This window comes from Rutidosis leptorrhynchoides, chromosome 5 (genome assembly GCF_046630445.1).
Source record: "Rutidosis leptorrhynchoides isolate AG116_Rl617_1_P2 chromosome 5, CSIRO_AGI_Rlap_v1, whole genome shotgun sequence".
NCBI classification, from domain to species: Eukaryota; Viridiplantae; Streptophyta; class Magnoliopsida; order Asterales; family Asteraceae; genus Rutidosis; species Rutidosis leptorrhynchoides.
In genome coordinates this window covers 291,102,434-291,117,743 of record NC_092337.1, presented here as the reverse complement: position 1 = coordinate 291,117,743, position 15,310 = coordinate 291,102,434, and the positions used below count along the sequence as shown (strand labels likewise).

The 15,310-nt window shown below is 30.0% G+C and overlaps 1 non-coding gene across 1 annotated transcript; it reads left to right on the top strand.

Moving 5' to 3' along the window:
• Positions 1-8,689: 8,689 nt before the first annotated feature.
• LOC139851078 (small nucleolar RNA R71) lies at positions 8,690-8,796 on the top strand. Its single transcript, XR_011760440.1, has one exon. It is a non-coding gene; the product is annotated as a small nucleolar RNA R71 (small nucleolar RNA).
• The last annotated feature ends 6,514 nt before the right edge of the window (positions 8,797-15,310 follow it).

Sequence of the window (15,310 nt, the reverse complement as noted above, 5' to 3'; positions counted from 1 at the left end):
CAACTAGTTGTCCACAGTTAGTAGTACATAAATAAATCAATTTATATTATCTCGAATCAATCCATGACCCAGTATATACAAGTCTCAGACTCGATCACAACTCAAAGTATATATATTATTTTGGAATCAACATCAACCCTGTATAGCGAACTCGAGCATTACAGCATATAGAGTGTCTATGGTTGTTCCAAATAATATATATAGATGACGTCGATATGATATGTCAAAACATTGTATACGTGTCTATGGTCTATCAAGATTACATAAATATACGTTAGTATACATGTATAATATAAGTTAGTTAAGTTATGGTTAGTATAAAATTGTTATAAAATTTTCGTAGTTAAAACTAGCAAAATTAACCAATTTTGTTTTACCCACCATTTCTTCGTTATAAATCCGTTTTGAGTGAATCAAGTTGCTATGGTTTCATAATGATCTGAAATTTATGAAACTAAACAGAAAAAGTTTTAGTCAAAAATACAGGTTACAAGTCACTTTTGAAAGAGGTAGTCATTTTCGTCGAAAGAACGACATCTTGATGACCATTTTAAAAAAACATACTTCCACTTTGAGTTTAACTATAATTTTTGGATATAGTTTCATGTTCATAAGAAAAATAATTTTCCCAGAAGAACAACTTTTAAATCAAAGTTTATCATAGTTTTTAATTATCAAACCCAAAACAGCCCCCGGTTTACTACAACAACGTATGTCCGATTTTACGGTGTTCTTCGTGTTTCCAGATTTTAAATCATTAAGTTAGCATATCATATAGATATATAACATGTGTTTAGTTGATTATAAAAGTCAAGTTAGAAGGATTAACTTTGTTTGCGAACAAGTTTAGAATTAACTAAACTATGTTCTAGTGATTACATGTTTTAATCTTCGAATAAGATAGTTTTATATATATGAATCAAATGATGTTATGAACATCATTACTACCTCAAGTTTAGTAGGTAAACCTACTAGAAGTGACAAAAATTGATCTAGCTTCAAAAGATCTTGGATGGCTTGAAAGTTCTTGAAGCAGAATCATGACACGAAAACAAGTTCAAGTAAGATTATCACTCGAATTAAGATTATTATAGTTATAGAAATTGAATCAAAGTTTGAATATGAGTATTACTTTGATTTAGAAAGATAACCTACTATAAATAACAAAGATTTCTTGAGATTGGATAATCACTTGAAATGGATTTGCAAGATTGAAAGTAAGCTAGTAAACTTGAAAGTGTTGTTGAAGTGTTCTTCCTATGATGATTATAGCTTGATTCTTGAAGTAGTTTTTGATGAGGATGAAGATTAGTTTGCTGGATATTTGAGTGTTCTTGAGTGTGTTTAGAGAGAAAGAGAATGAAACTAATGATCTTGTGAATTAGACTTGAAATGCATGCATGTATGTATATAATATGGCGTTTTTTTTAAAAAGTCCATAAAGGAGTTTTTATTTTTTGTTATTTAGTTAGATATTTGTTATAAGAAGTTAAATGATAAATCCCCACATATTATTGACTCTAAGATGGCTGCTAAGAGTGAATGATTATGTGTGTATATACCAATAGTAAATACATCTAGAAGCTGGGTATTGTACGAGTACGAATACGAGTGCATAGGAGTAGAATTGTTGATGAAAATGAACGAGAATGTAATTGTAAGAATTTTTGATAAGTAGAAGTACTTTGATACGGGTCTTGAAGTCTTTCAAAAGTGTATGAATACATCTTAAAATACTACATGTATATACATTTTAACTGAGTCGTTAAGTCATCGTTAGTCATTACATGTAAGTGTTGTTTTAAAACCTTTAATTTAACGATCTCATTTAATGTTGTTAACCCATTGTTTATTATATCTAATGAGATGTTAAATTATTACATTATCATAATATTATGATGTATGAATATATCTTAATATGATATATATACATTAAAATGTCGTTACAACGATAATCGTTACATATATGTCTCGTTTCGAAATTCTTAAGTTAGTAGTCTTGTTTTACATATGTAGTTCATTGTTAACATACTTAATGATATATATAATTATCATTTTATCATGTTAAATATAGTGTAACAATATCTTAATATGATACATATGTATTTAGTAAGACGTTGTTATAACGATAATCGTTATATATATTGTTTCGAGTTTCTTAACTTAGTAGTCTCATTTTTATGTATATAACTCATTGTTAATATACCTAATGCGATACTTACTTATCATAATATCATGTTAACTATATATATATATATATATATATATATATATATATATATATATATATATATATATATATATATATATATATATCCATATATATATCATCATATAGTTTTTACAAGTTTTAACGTTCGTGAATCGCCGGTCAATTTGGGTGGTCAATTGTCTACATGAAATCTATTTCAATTAATCAAGTCTTAACAAGTTTGATTGCTTAACATGTTGGAAACATTTAATCATGCAAAAATAGTTTTCATTTAATATATAATCATGGAAAAGTTCGGGTCACTACAACACCTTCCACACGGCTGAGGAGATCGACCGCACGAAGAAGAACACGCATTCCTTCAATCTCAATTCCTACGTTCGGTATGATTAATCCTTACTTTCTTAGTATTCAATTGTGTTTGTATGATGAATTAGGGTTATGAAGAAACCCTAACTAGAATAAATCAAAACTTAAATTGATGCAAACAATCAAAATTGTTCTTGAAGAACAACTTGGAAATGATTGTAGTAATGCCTATCTATGCATTAATTTAACTTTGAACAATTATAGGGTTCATTATACATCTAGGTTAGATTTTCATAGAATCATTGTTCATATGATATAAATGACATTGTTGCAAATTGAGTGTAATAATGTTAGATGTCAAAACATGTGTTGATGATGATCTCAAAAAGTCTAGATCACATATGAACTTTGTGAAAATCTTAATCTAGTTGCAAACTCATTAACACTAATGAAGAGTGAAAATGTGAAGAACATTAACATCAAAACATCTAAGTATTGTTGATAATTAAAGTTTGCAAAACTTGTTGCCAACAATTGAACTATACATACACTTTGAATTAATTTGAAGTGTGAATGTGCAGAAAATGGCCAATCAAGGAGAAAGCTCATCCAACTTTCGTCCACACCAATCGATACTCAACAAAGAAAAAGTGAGAAATCGTAAAATAGCAAAAGGAAGAAGAATTGAAGAGGAAGATTTTCCTGAAATGGTAGCAGCTTTCTCAGATTTAAACTGGGATGTATTTCTTGATTTAAACAGACCAATTTATCCATCACTCGTTCAAGACTTTTACTCTAGCTTCGTCTATACCAACGGATTAGTTACCTTTAGGTTGAAATAAATAAGAACAACTGTAAGCCTTCAAGAATTCGGAAAACTCCTAGGAGTTCCAGCAAGTGGACAAAAGTTCTTCCATATAGGACACAGTCTGACTTATCTTCCAGAATTCATTAATAAAGACACTGCTATTCGAACACTGTGTGAAGATAACGCTCCAAGAGAAGAAATTCCCTAAGTCCTAATTAAGCTAATTAACAATTTCACAATCAATACATCCCAATTAAACAATTAGGTAGGGGTCTATAGTTCTATGCATATACGTACATATATTTATACGTATATATAATCAAACATACCGGAAACTTGGCTTTACTATCATCAAGTAAAGCTTTAAACCTATCCAAAAGAACCCTAACCATCTCCCACCAGTTCAAAATCAAGCAACAAGAAAAAACCTGGCATAAAATCTCAATTCCTTAAACCTAAGTCCACGATCTTTCAAATCCTTAAAACTCGATCCTTCAAAATAACCTCGATTCAATATCTCTTCATAAAAAATATACGATTCAAGTAAAAATCGAGCTTCACTCGTTCTCATGTACTAAACGAAGTATAACTGACCTATTCGTGAAGCGATCTCACCGATTTCCCATCATTGAAGACCAGATTCAACGAGCTTCGATCGATTTTTCTGCTGATATTCCCATAATTTCATGTATGATTTAAATACTTTGGGGAAATAATGGTTTGGAGTGCGTCTGTAACATGGCGCTTCGCGAACTTTGGCGAATTTTCATTCGGCTGTTTCAACTAGGGTTCTGAACGTCGACGGAACGTCGAGGTATGCTGCAGCTGCCATTACCGGAGATTTTCGTTCATTTGACACCAAGATACATATCGGGGATGGTAAGTGTATCTATCTGGATCCAACTGTGTATGTGTGTGAAAGAAGTATGTGTGATTGTGGTTAGTTGAGGTTGGACTTTTTCCGTGTATTTTAGTCAGAAAGTTGCTGGCAAATCTGTTGTTTATTAATCCAATTATATTTAACAACTAGCTTTTTTTTAAAGATAAACTAGTGAAATGATTCATGAAACCACGGTTTGGTTAAATGAATCAGTTTAATTATATGTTTTAGGAATTAAGTGAATATAAATGCTAAAGTCGTTTAGTTTAATGACTCGTTAAATCACGAATTCTGACTAAGAAACTTGCCGTTGTTTTTACAAACATATAAAGACATGTATTTTTGCATACATATGTAACGTAATTAATCTGGTAAAGAGATTACATATTTGAATATTAATATTATACTATTAATTATTATAGCTAAATATAAAAACTCAATAAATTGGAGATACTAAACGGAACTTTAAATGCTAACCATGAACACAAACATCTTACTATACAGTCAGTGTTCTACTATTGCACATACATGTGATATTATGCGAGGGGTATATGAAATAGTATTATTTTTACAACGAAGTACTATTAAATACGATACAATTTTACACAAGATATTTATTTATTTATAGAATGGATATACCTAAACCTTGCTACAACACTTATAGGCAGTGTACCTAATCGTACAGTAGTGTAGTTTTTAGTAAGTCCGGTTCGTTCCACAGGGATCTTTTAAACAAGCTTAACGCTATATTTTTAACTTATAATTGTAAAAATACAAAAATATATATAAGTAGTATTATTATTATTATAAAAGGGGGTTTTTACCGTTTAATGACCGGTTTTTCGATTTTAAAAACTATAGTCGCAGTTAAAACCTAATGTAAAATATTAAAAATAAATATAACTTAAATTAAAGCGTAAAGTAAATAACGATAATGAAATTGCGATAAATAAAAGTGCGATAAAATAAAATTGCGATAATTAAAGAGTACGATAATTAAAAGTACAATTAAATATAATGACAGTAAATAAAAGTGCGATAATTAAAAGTGCAATTAAATATGAAATATATAAATTAAGCATATTTAAACTTCCGTAATCATGATGTTTGATGTGTTGATTTTAGTTTTATTACCATGGGTTAATTGTCCTTTGTCCTAGATTATTTAATATGTCCATATGGATTTGTCCATAATAGTCCATCAGTCATAAATATAAAGTGCGAAAGTCTTCGTCAAATTATTCTTACGATAATCCTTTTTCAAGGAATTTCTTTCGTTTTTGGTACGATAATCCTTTTTCTAGTTGTATAATTCATTTGTGCTCCTTGTAAAGTCTAACTAGCATAATATATAGGTTGAAATTGTTTTTCAATCATTTGTCCTAAAACGGCTCCCATTGCAAAATCACTTGCATTGCACATTAGTTCAAACGGTAGATTCCAATTTGGAGTTATCATGATCGGCGCATTAGTGAGTTTTTCTTTAAGAATATTAAAAGATTTGATGCACTCATCTGAAAAGATGAATGGAGCATCTTTTTCTAGGAGTTTATTCATAGGAGTGGCAATTTTAGAAAAATCTTTTATAAAACGTCGGTAAAAACCGGCATGCCCTAGAAAACTCCTAACTCCTCTAACATTGGTGGGATGTGGAAGTTTAGCAATTACATCTACTTTAGCTCTATCCACTTCAATTCCTTCCTTTGAAATTTTATGACCAAGAACGATGCCTTCTTTAACCATGAAATGGCATTTCTCCCAATTAAGTACTAGATTTGATTGTTCGCATCTAATAAGCATTTGTTCAAGATTAACTAGACATGATTCAAAAGTATCACAGAAGAATGAAAAGTCATCCATGAAAACTTCCATGCATTCTTCTATCATGTCGTGAAAAATTGCCATCATGCACCTTTGAAAGGTTGCAGGGGCGTTGCAAAGTCCAAATGGCATGCGTTTGTAAGCAAAAGTACCATAAGGGCATGTGAATGTGGTTTTCTCTTGGTCCTCGGGTGCTATTGGAATTTGAAAATATCCAAAAAAACCATCAAGAAAACAATAGTAACTATTTCCGGCTAATCTTTCCAACATTTGATCAATGAAAGGTAAGGGAAAGTGATCTTTTCTGGTGGCGTCATTTAATTTTCTATAATCAATACAAACACGCCATCCTGTTACAGTCCTAGTAGGAATAAGCTCATTTTTATCATTTGTGATGACAGTCATGCCACCCTTCTTAGGTACGCATTGAACTGGGCTTACCCATGGACTATCAGAAATTAGATAAATTAAACCTGCATCAAGCAGTTTAATAATTTCTTTCTTAATAACATCTTGCATATTAGGATTTAGTCTTCGTTGGCGTTGCACATATGTTTTATGACCTTCTTCCATAAGGATTTTATGTGTGCAATACGAAGGACTTATTCCTTTAATATCATGAATTTTCCATGCAATAGCTGGTTTATGAGCTTTTAGCACAGAAATGAGTTGAGATTTTTCATTTTCAGTAAGAGAAGACGATATTATTACAGGTAATTCAGATTCACCATGTAAATAAGCATATTCCAAATGGTTTGGAAGTGGCTTTAACTCTAATGTCGGTGGTTCTTCTATCGATGATTTGTATCGATATCTGTCTTCTTCTTTTAGCATTTGAATTTCTTCTGTTGTTGGTTCATATCCATTAGCCATAAGTGTAGCTAACATTTCAGTTTCATCAATTGGTTCAATTCCTTCTCCTAAAGAACATTCTCCTGTTCCTTGTAATTCTGGAAATTCTTCTAACAATTCTGCATGTGAATCTATAGTTTGAATATAATAACATGTATCATCTGCAGATTGAGGTTGTTGCATTGCTCTATCAATAGAAAAGGTAACACTCTCGTCCTCTATACTTAGGGTCAGTTTCTTACCAAACACGTCTATTATTGCTTTAGCCGTGTTTAAGAATGGTCTTCCTAATATGAGAGGAACTCGAGAATCTTCTTCCATGTCCAGAATAACAAAATCTACTGGAAATACTAAAGTACCTACTTTAACTAGCATGTTCTCCATTATCCCTCTAGGATATTTTACATATCGATCGGCTAGTTGTATACTTATTCATGTTGGTTTCAATTCTCCAAGGTCTAGTTTAGCGTATAGTGAATACGGCATTAGATTTATACTAGCACCTAAGTCTGCCAATGCTTCTATTGAACTAAGACTACCCAGAAAACATGAAATTGTGAAACTTCCTGGATCAGATAATTTTTCTGGTATCTTATACAACAGCACTGCAAAACAATTAGCATTCATTATAACAGCCGAGAGTTCTTCCATTTTCTTTCTATTTGTGATTAAATCTTTCAAGAATTTAGCATATCTAGGCATTCCTGAAATTACATCAATGAAAGGAAGATTTACATTTATTTGTTTAAACATATCCAAGAATTTGGATTGCTCAGCTTCAAGTCTCTCTTTTCTCATTTTACTCGGGTAAGGAGGTGGTGGTTGGTATGGTTTAAAATAAGGTTTAGCCTTAACTATGTTATCTTCATTAACCTTTTCAACTACCAGTTCTTTTTCCTTATCTTGATCAGGTTGTGGTTCTTGTGGAGTAGGAATAGCTTCATCAGAAATTACAGGTATTTCAGGTGGTTTAAGTGTAATACCACTTCTTGTGGTAATGGCTTTAGCTGTTTCATTCCGGGGGTTAGCATTTGTATCACTAGGTAGACTTCCCGATTTTTTTTCACCTATTAACCTTGCTAGGTTGCTCACTTCTTGTTCCAGATTTTGAATAGAAGCTTGTTGATTTCTAAATGCTTGCGCATTTTGTTCATTGGTTTGTTTCTGAGATGTAAAAAACTGCGTTTGAGATTCAACTAGCTTTGACATCATATCTTCTAAATTTGGCTTTTTATCATCGGTTTGTGGTGGTTTGTTTTGAAAAATAGGTCTTTGCTGATTGTAAGTATTATTGGATACTTGTTGATTACTAGGACCTTGTTGGTTGTTGTATGGAACATTTCAGTTATAATTCTGATTTTGATTGTAGATTGGTCTTGGCGGTTGATAATTATTCTGATAATTATTTCCAGGCGTTTGGTTTATGTATGAAACATTCTCTCTTTGTTCCATTGTTAGTTCAATATTGAGACAATCTTTTGTCAAATGTGGTCCTCCACACTGCTCACAACTAATTCGTATTGAGTGTATATCTTTAGTCATCTTTTCCATTCGTCTCTCGACAACATCTATCTTTACGGAAATGGAATCTAAGTCATGGCTAGAATCGGCTCTAGCTGCTTTAGATGATCTAACGATATCTTTTTCTTGGTGCCACTCATGTGAGTGGGAAGCAGTGTTATCAATAATTTTGTAAGCATCAGTTGCTGTTTTCTTCATAATGGAACCACCAGCTGCTATATCGATGTCTTTTCTTGTAGTGATGTTGCATCCTTGGTAGAATATTTGTACTATTTGACAAGTGTCTAAACCATGTTGCGGACATCCTCTTAATAAATTTTCAAATCTTGTCCAAGCTTCATATAAAGTTTCATTTGGCTTTTGTGTGAACGTAACAATTTCTCCTTGAAGTCTTATGGCTTTAGATGCCGGAAAGAATTGTTTAAGAAATTTTTCAACTAAAACATCCCATGTATCAATCGCCCCTTCAGGTAACGATTCTAACCAATCTTTGGCTTCTCCCTTTAAAGTCCAGGGAAATAACATGAGATATATCTGTTCATCCTCAACTTCTCGAATTTTAAATAGAGTGCAGATCCTATTAAATGTGCGAAGATGTTCATTTGGATCTTCCTTTGGTGCACCACTAAATTGGCATTAATTAGTTACCATGTGTAGGATTTGTCCTTTGATTTTATAATCTGGCGCATTAATGTCTGGTTGAGTAATTGCGTGACCTTGGCCAGTGCGTTTAGCTCTCATTCGGTCTTCCATACTTAGAGGTTCCAGATTTTCCATGATTGAATATGTTGAATCTGAATCACTAGAGTATTCTGATTTAATGGTTGGTTCCTCGACAATCTCTGTTTGAATGATTGGTGGTTCCAGATGAAAGATTAGTGGTTCAGGATCTCTGAATTGTCCCTGAATATCCTCCGGATTCTCAATTGTGAGGTCGGGTTCAAAAAATGGATTATCGGAAATTTGAATTGGAGTACTTGGTCGACTGGATGAAGATTCTAAAGAAAAATCAACGGCGACAATATTTGCTAGATGTCTTGATCGAGTTACAGGTGGTGAACATACAAAAGGTGGTGAACATTTTGCTCGGTGCATTCACTGAATATCCTATTAGTTATAAAAATAAAAATTATATAAGTTATCCAATTAATAGACTTTTCTGCTTTTACCCACGTTTCGAATAGCCAATAGATGCAGCAGGGAGTCGGAACCCTTTAAATCGGAAGCTCACAACTCAGCCACTAACAAATCCAACTATTACTACGAAGCAGAAAATTTGGATGTCTATCAATTCAACCGCTTAAAATAATTTTTCGTTGAAATTTAAAGAAATTTTAGAGAAGAAATAGAAAAAATCTAAGTCCTAAAAACTAGAGCGGCGAAAAATAAGAAAGAAAAAAAAAAGAGTGCGTCGAAAAACGTCAAAAATTAGTAGGCGTCGAAACTTAAAAAGGAACTAAAAAACTAATAATTAAAAGTTGCGTCTAAAAATATTAAAGCTTAAAAGAAAAACTATATCCAAAATGGCAATAACTTAAAAAGGTACTAAAATATTAAAAAAAAACGGCGTCGCAAAATTCTAAAGCACCTAAATCTTAGTCTAAAGAAAAAGCACTTAAGGGATTTTACGGCAAAGCCTAAAAATCTAGAAATAAAAAATAACTATGGAAAAATACTAAGTTTAAAACTAAATACGAGCGAAAAATATAAATATTACGCTAAAATGAATAAAGAGAAACAAAATATAAAAATAAACTTAAAGTTGTAAAAAGTACGATTTTTATAAAAATATTATTTTTATATTATTTATTTTATAAAACTATTAATTTTTATATAATTTATAAAACTAAATAATACAAATAATACAAATTAAATAATAAAACTAAAACTTAAATAATAAATAAATAAAAACCTAATTAGGGTTTTAATTAGTTATAATTAATAATAATACTCCGTAATGATTGCTGTTTTAGGTCAAGTCTGGCGTGTCTGACAGGGCCATGCGATCGCATGGTCCTCACGTTAAAAATCCATGCGATCGCATGGATAAGGATTTCGGGCCAGGGTTGGGATGCTACAGTACCGGGCCTCGAGTGTTTTTTTTTTCTTTTTCTGTTTTAATTTTTTGTATTAAAAAATTTATAAAAAGTATTTAAATAAAACTAATATTTTTACAAAATAAAAATAGAAATAGAAATATTTTATAATTTTATATGTTTTTGAACAACTCTTAAATATATATATATATATTTTTTTCTTTTTATATTTTTTTGTATTAAAACGTATTTTTACAAAAGCGTATTTTTTATAAAAATAAACTAAAAATTAATAAAAATCTTTTTTTATAGCGTTTAGCTTCCGGCGTTTTGACTTTCCCCGGCAGCGGCGCCAAAAATACTTGATGTTATGCGAGGGGTATATGAAATAGTATTATTTTTACAACGAAATACTATTAAATACGATACAATTTTACACAAGATATTTATTTATTTATAGAATGGATATACCCAAACCTTTCTACAACACTTATAGGCAGTGTACCTAATCGTACAGTAGTGTAGTTTTTAGTAAGTCCGGTTCGTTCCACAGGGATCTTTTAAACAAGCTTAACGCTATATTTTTAACTTATAATTGTAAAAATACAAAAATATATATAAGTAGTATTATTATTATAAAGGGGGTTTTTACCGTTTAATGACCGGTTTGTCGATTTTAAAAACTTTAGTCGCAGTTAAAACCTAATGTAAAATATTAAAAATAAATATAACTTAAACTAAAGCGTAAAGTAAATAACGATAATGAAATTGCGATAAATAAAAGTGCGATAAAATAAAATTGCGATAATTAAAGAGTACGATAATTAAAAGTGCAAATAAATATAATGACAGTAAATAAAAGTGCGATAATTAAAAGTACAATTAAATATGAAATATATAAATTATGCTTATTTAAACTTCCGTAATCATGATGTTTGACGTGTTGATTTTAGTTTTATTACCATGGGTTAATTGTCCTTTGTCCTGGATTATTCAATATGTCCATACGGATTTGTCCATAATAGTCCATCAGTCATAAATATAAAGTGCGAAAGTCTTCGTCAAATTATTCTTATTCCCGAAGTTAAATATTCCAACTAATTGGGGATTCGAATTGTAACAAGGTCTTAATACTTTGTTTAATGAATACACCAGATTATCGACTGCGTGTAAACCAAGGTTTTTACTACTTTGTTAACAATTACACCAATTACCCTTGAATGTAATCTACCCCTGTTTCAACAAGTCTATTAACTATTAATCCAGTTCCGTGTCCGGTAAAATGAACAACTATTGGTATTTATAGATATCCCGCCCACCGTACCCAGTCAAGCGTATGTGGTTATATATAAATACGTCAAATTATAAGTCTATATATTAAATTAACGAGGTATCATTTAGTTAATATAAAGCCCATTAATAGCCCATAGTCTAATTTCCACAAGTGTCGTTCTTTTATCCAAACCCCAATTATGGTCCAAAGCCCAATTAACCAATTTTAATATTTAGCCCAACATCATGATTACTTCGGCATTAAATAAGCATAATAATAACTTAGCTACGAGACATTAAATTAAAAACAACATTAACCATAACTTACAGTGATTAAAAATAGCGTAGCGTTACACGGACAGAATTTCGACTTACACCCTTACAACATTCGCTAACATACCCTTATTATTAGAATTTAAAATTAAAATTAAAATTAAAATATAATATATATATATATATATATATATATATATATATATATATATATATATATATATATATATATATATATATATATATATATATATATCTATCTTTATATATGAGAGAAAGAAGAAAAAGATGTGTAAAACTGAGCCAAAACACGCGAAATTTATAGATGTGGCCTGCTACCTACTGCCATGCGATCGCATGAATTTTTGCCTTCAGGCCATGCGATCGCATGGCCACTTTTTCCAGCTCACATGATTTGTTTCCTAGCTTTGCCGACGGTTTAATAAATAAATATAATATATAAATAATTTTAAGAATTATTTAAATATTATATTATATTTATGTGCATAGTTGACTTGTAATTTTTAGTCCGTTGCGTCGAGCGTTGAGAGTTGACTTTGGTCCCGGTTCCGAATTTTCAAACGTCCTTGCGTATAATTTAATATCTTGTACTTTGCATTTCGCATCTTGTACTCTTGTAATTTTGAGACGTTTCTTATCAATAATTGGAACCACTTTAATTGTACTTTGTACTTTTGAGCTTTTTGGTCGTTTGCGTCTTCAATTTGTCGAATCTGTCTTTTGTCTTCACCTTTTATTATTTAAACGAATATTACTTGTAAATAGAACAATTGCAACTAAAAGCTTGTCTTTCTTGTGGGATAATGCTATGAAATATATGTTCATTTTTAGCATTATCAACATGTATATTCTGGATTCATAACCTTACGAAGAGAAACTCATGTTAACAAAAATCAAATTCATTCCTGTCATTTTATGGAACATGTGGTATGCATTCAATAAATTAAAATAAGTAAAAAACTATAAAATTTTTTTATAATAAAATACATTTATCTAAATTCAAAAATATCATGAACCAATAAATGATATGAGCCCTAAACTCATAACCAAGAATTAAACAAAGATAATCTAATTGATAAACTCTTTAATCAAAAGATTGATTCACCTGAAAAGACTTGTGATGAAGCTTAGAGTAGATGAAAAGATCCATTAAAAGATGGTGTAGAAGATGAATGCAACTATTTTTTGAGGAGATAAATTTGAATTCTTTGTAAAAGAGAGTAAGTGAAGGCATGCAATTCGTTTGAGTTTTATAGGGTTTTAATTTGATTTGGGAAAAAAGGTAGATATTTTAAGGACGGCGATTTGTATCCGTATATGCTTTTTGATTTAGCGAATATATTGCGGAGCACAGGGTTAATTTTATTTACCATATAAAAAAACAAATACCCCGTAAATTACAAAAGGAATAAAGGCAGCATCTTTTGTTAATTTATATCTTAATCATAATTAATTGTAAAGATTAAATTTTAATTGTAAATTAAATTTATTTATGATGTCATCCAAGTGAGTTAGATTTTTTTCTATTTTCTTTTTAATTTTTTTCAATGAAGGAAAATAACTATTTATGATGTTATCATTATAGCATTTTAATATTAACTATAGATTAATTGAAATTGTATGTAAAACATAAAATAAAAGTTTAAAACGAAAACTTAAAATCAAAACATAAAATGTAAAATGTATATACAAACATAAACTATAAAATTAAAAGTAAATCGTCAATATATAATGTATACATAAATGTAAAACGTAGACGTAAACGTATAACGTAAACACAAAATATTAGCGAAAAATGCACAACGCAAACAGGAAATGGTAAACAAAGCGCAAACCTATTTCAACCTAAACCTATTTCGACCCGTGACCAGGGGCGAAAATATGTGGGGCCAGGGTGGGGCGCCCACTCCTAGTGGATTTGTAATTTTCAGTGTAAACATTTCTGATTTTTCGATTTTGCTCCGGTGAATTTTGTTTTTCACCCAAAAATCTCCATATTTTTCCCAATAAAATTTGCTAAGCTTCTAAAAAAAGATTCGCCCCCGATAAAAAAAATTAATGCTTTCGCCACTGCCCGTGACCCAACATATTTAACCCCGGCAACCTGTTTGCCATGTACTGCCATCTTGTTTGATTCACGGAGATTCTACATTTAAATACTAATGTCAGCTCATAGATAGAAGTTTTCCTTCAAAATAAAATGTATTTTGAATACTAATTGGAGAAAGAACAACGCAAACCTATTTCGACCCAAACCTATTTCGACCCATGACCTAACATATTTAACCCCAGCAACCCATTTGATATTTATTATCATCTTGATTGATTTATAGAGGTTGTGCATTTAAATACTAATGTCAACTCAAAGAGTATGAGTTTCTCTTCGGAATAAAATGTATTTTATATGCTAATTGGAGAAAAAAATGTTGTTATTTTAAATTATTTTATCATAAAATAACAGTTATAAAGTGTATTTTATTTACATATCATGGTGTATGTTAATGATTAAAACTACTGTTATCTTAATCTGTTTTATATAAACATACTAAAATTTAAAATATATTAATTAACTTGATACTTATTATTATATTAAAAATATAAAACAATAATAAATACACTTCCTTATATTTAAAGAACTAAATCTCGGTCATGACGAAAACAATTAAAAAGTTGAATTATTATGAATTAAAAGTTAACTAGTGAAATGACCCGTGAAAATACGGGTTTGTTTAAATGAAACAGTATAATGATATCTTTTAGGTATTAAGTGAACGTAAATGCTAAAGTCATTTAGTTTAATAACCCGTGGAACCACAACGTTTGACTCAGAAACTCGTCAGCTGAAAATTTCATCAAACACCTAAAATGCATATTAAAAGATCTACATCAGTATTGATTGTCATTTTATTTTATAAGTGTAAATTAAAATATAAATTTAGAATTGATTTCCTTCTGCCTAGCTTTTATACTTTCTCGTATTCAATTCAAAATAATTAAATAAAATTATTTAAAATTATATAATTTTAATAATTAAAATAATTATTAATAAGATTTAATTTTAATTTAAAATTAATTAGATTAATAAAATCACCTAACATGCTTAGATTTTTTTCTTTTATTTTTTGATTCTTTTAATAAAAGAATTAACCTAATAATGACATCATCATTATAGGATTTTAATAGAAACTATAGATTCCACGTATCTAGCATGTCGATATCAAATAAAAAAATAAATGAAATTTTTTCTATTAATTAATATTAATATGATAAATAATCTAAAACTTTAATTAGTTCTTAAATTAAAT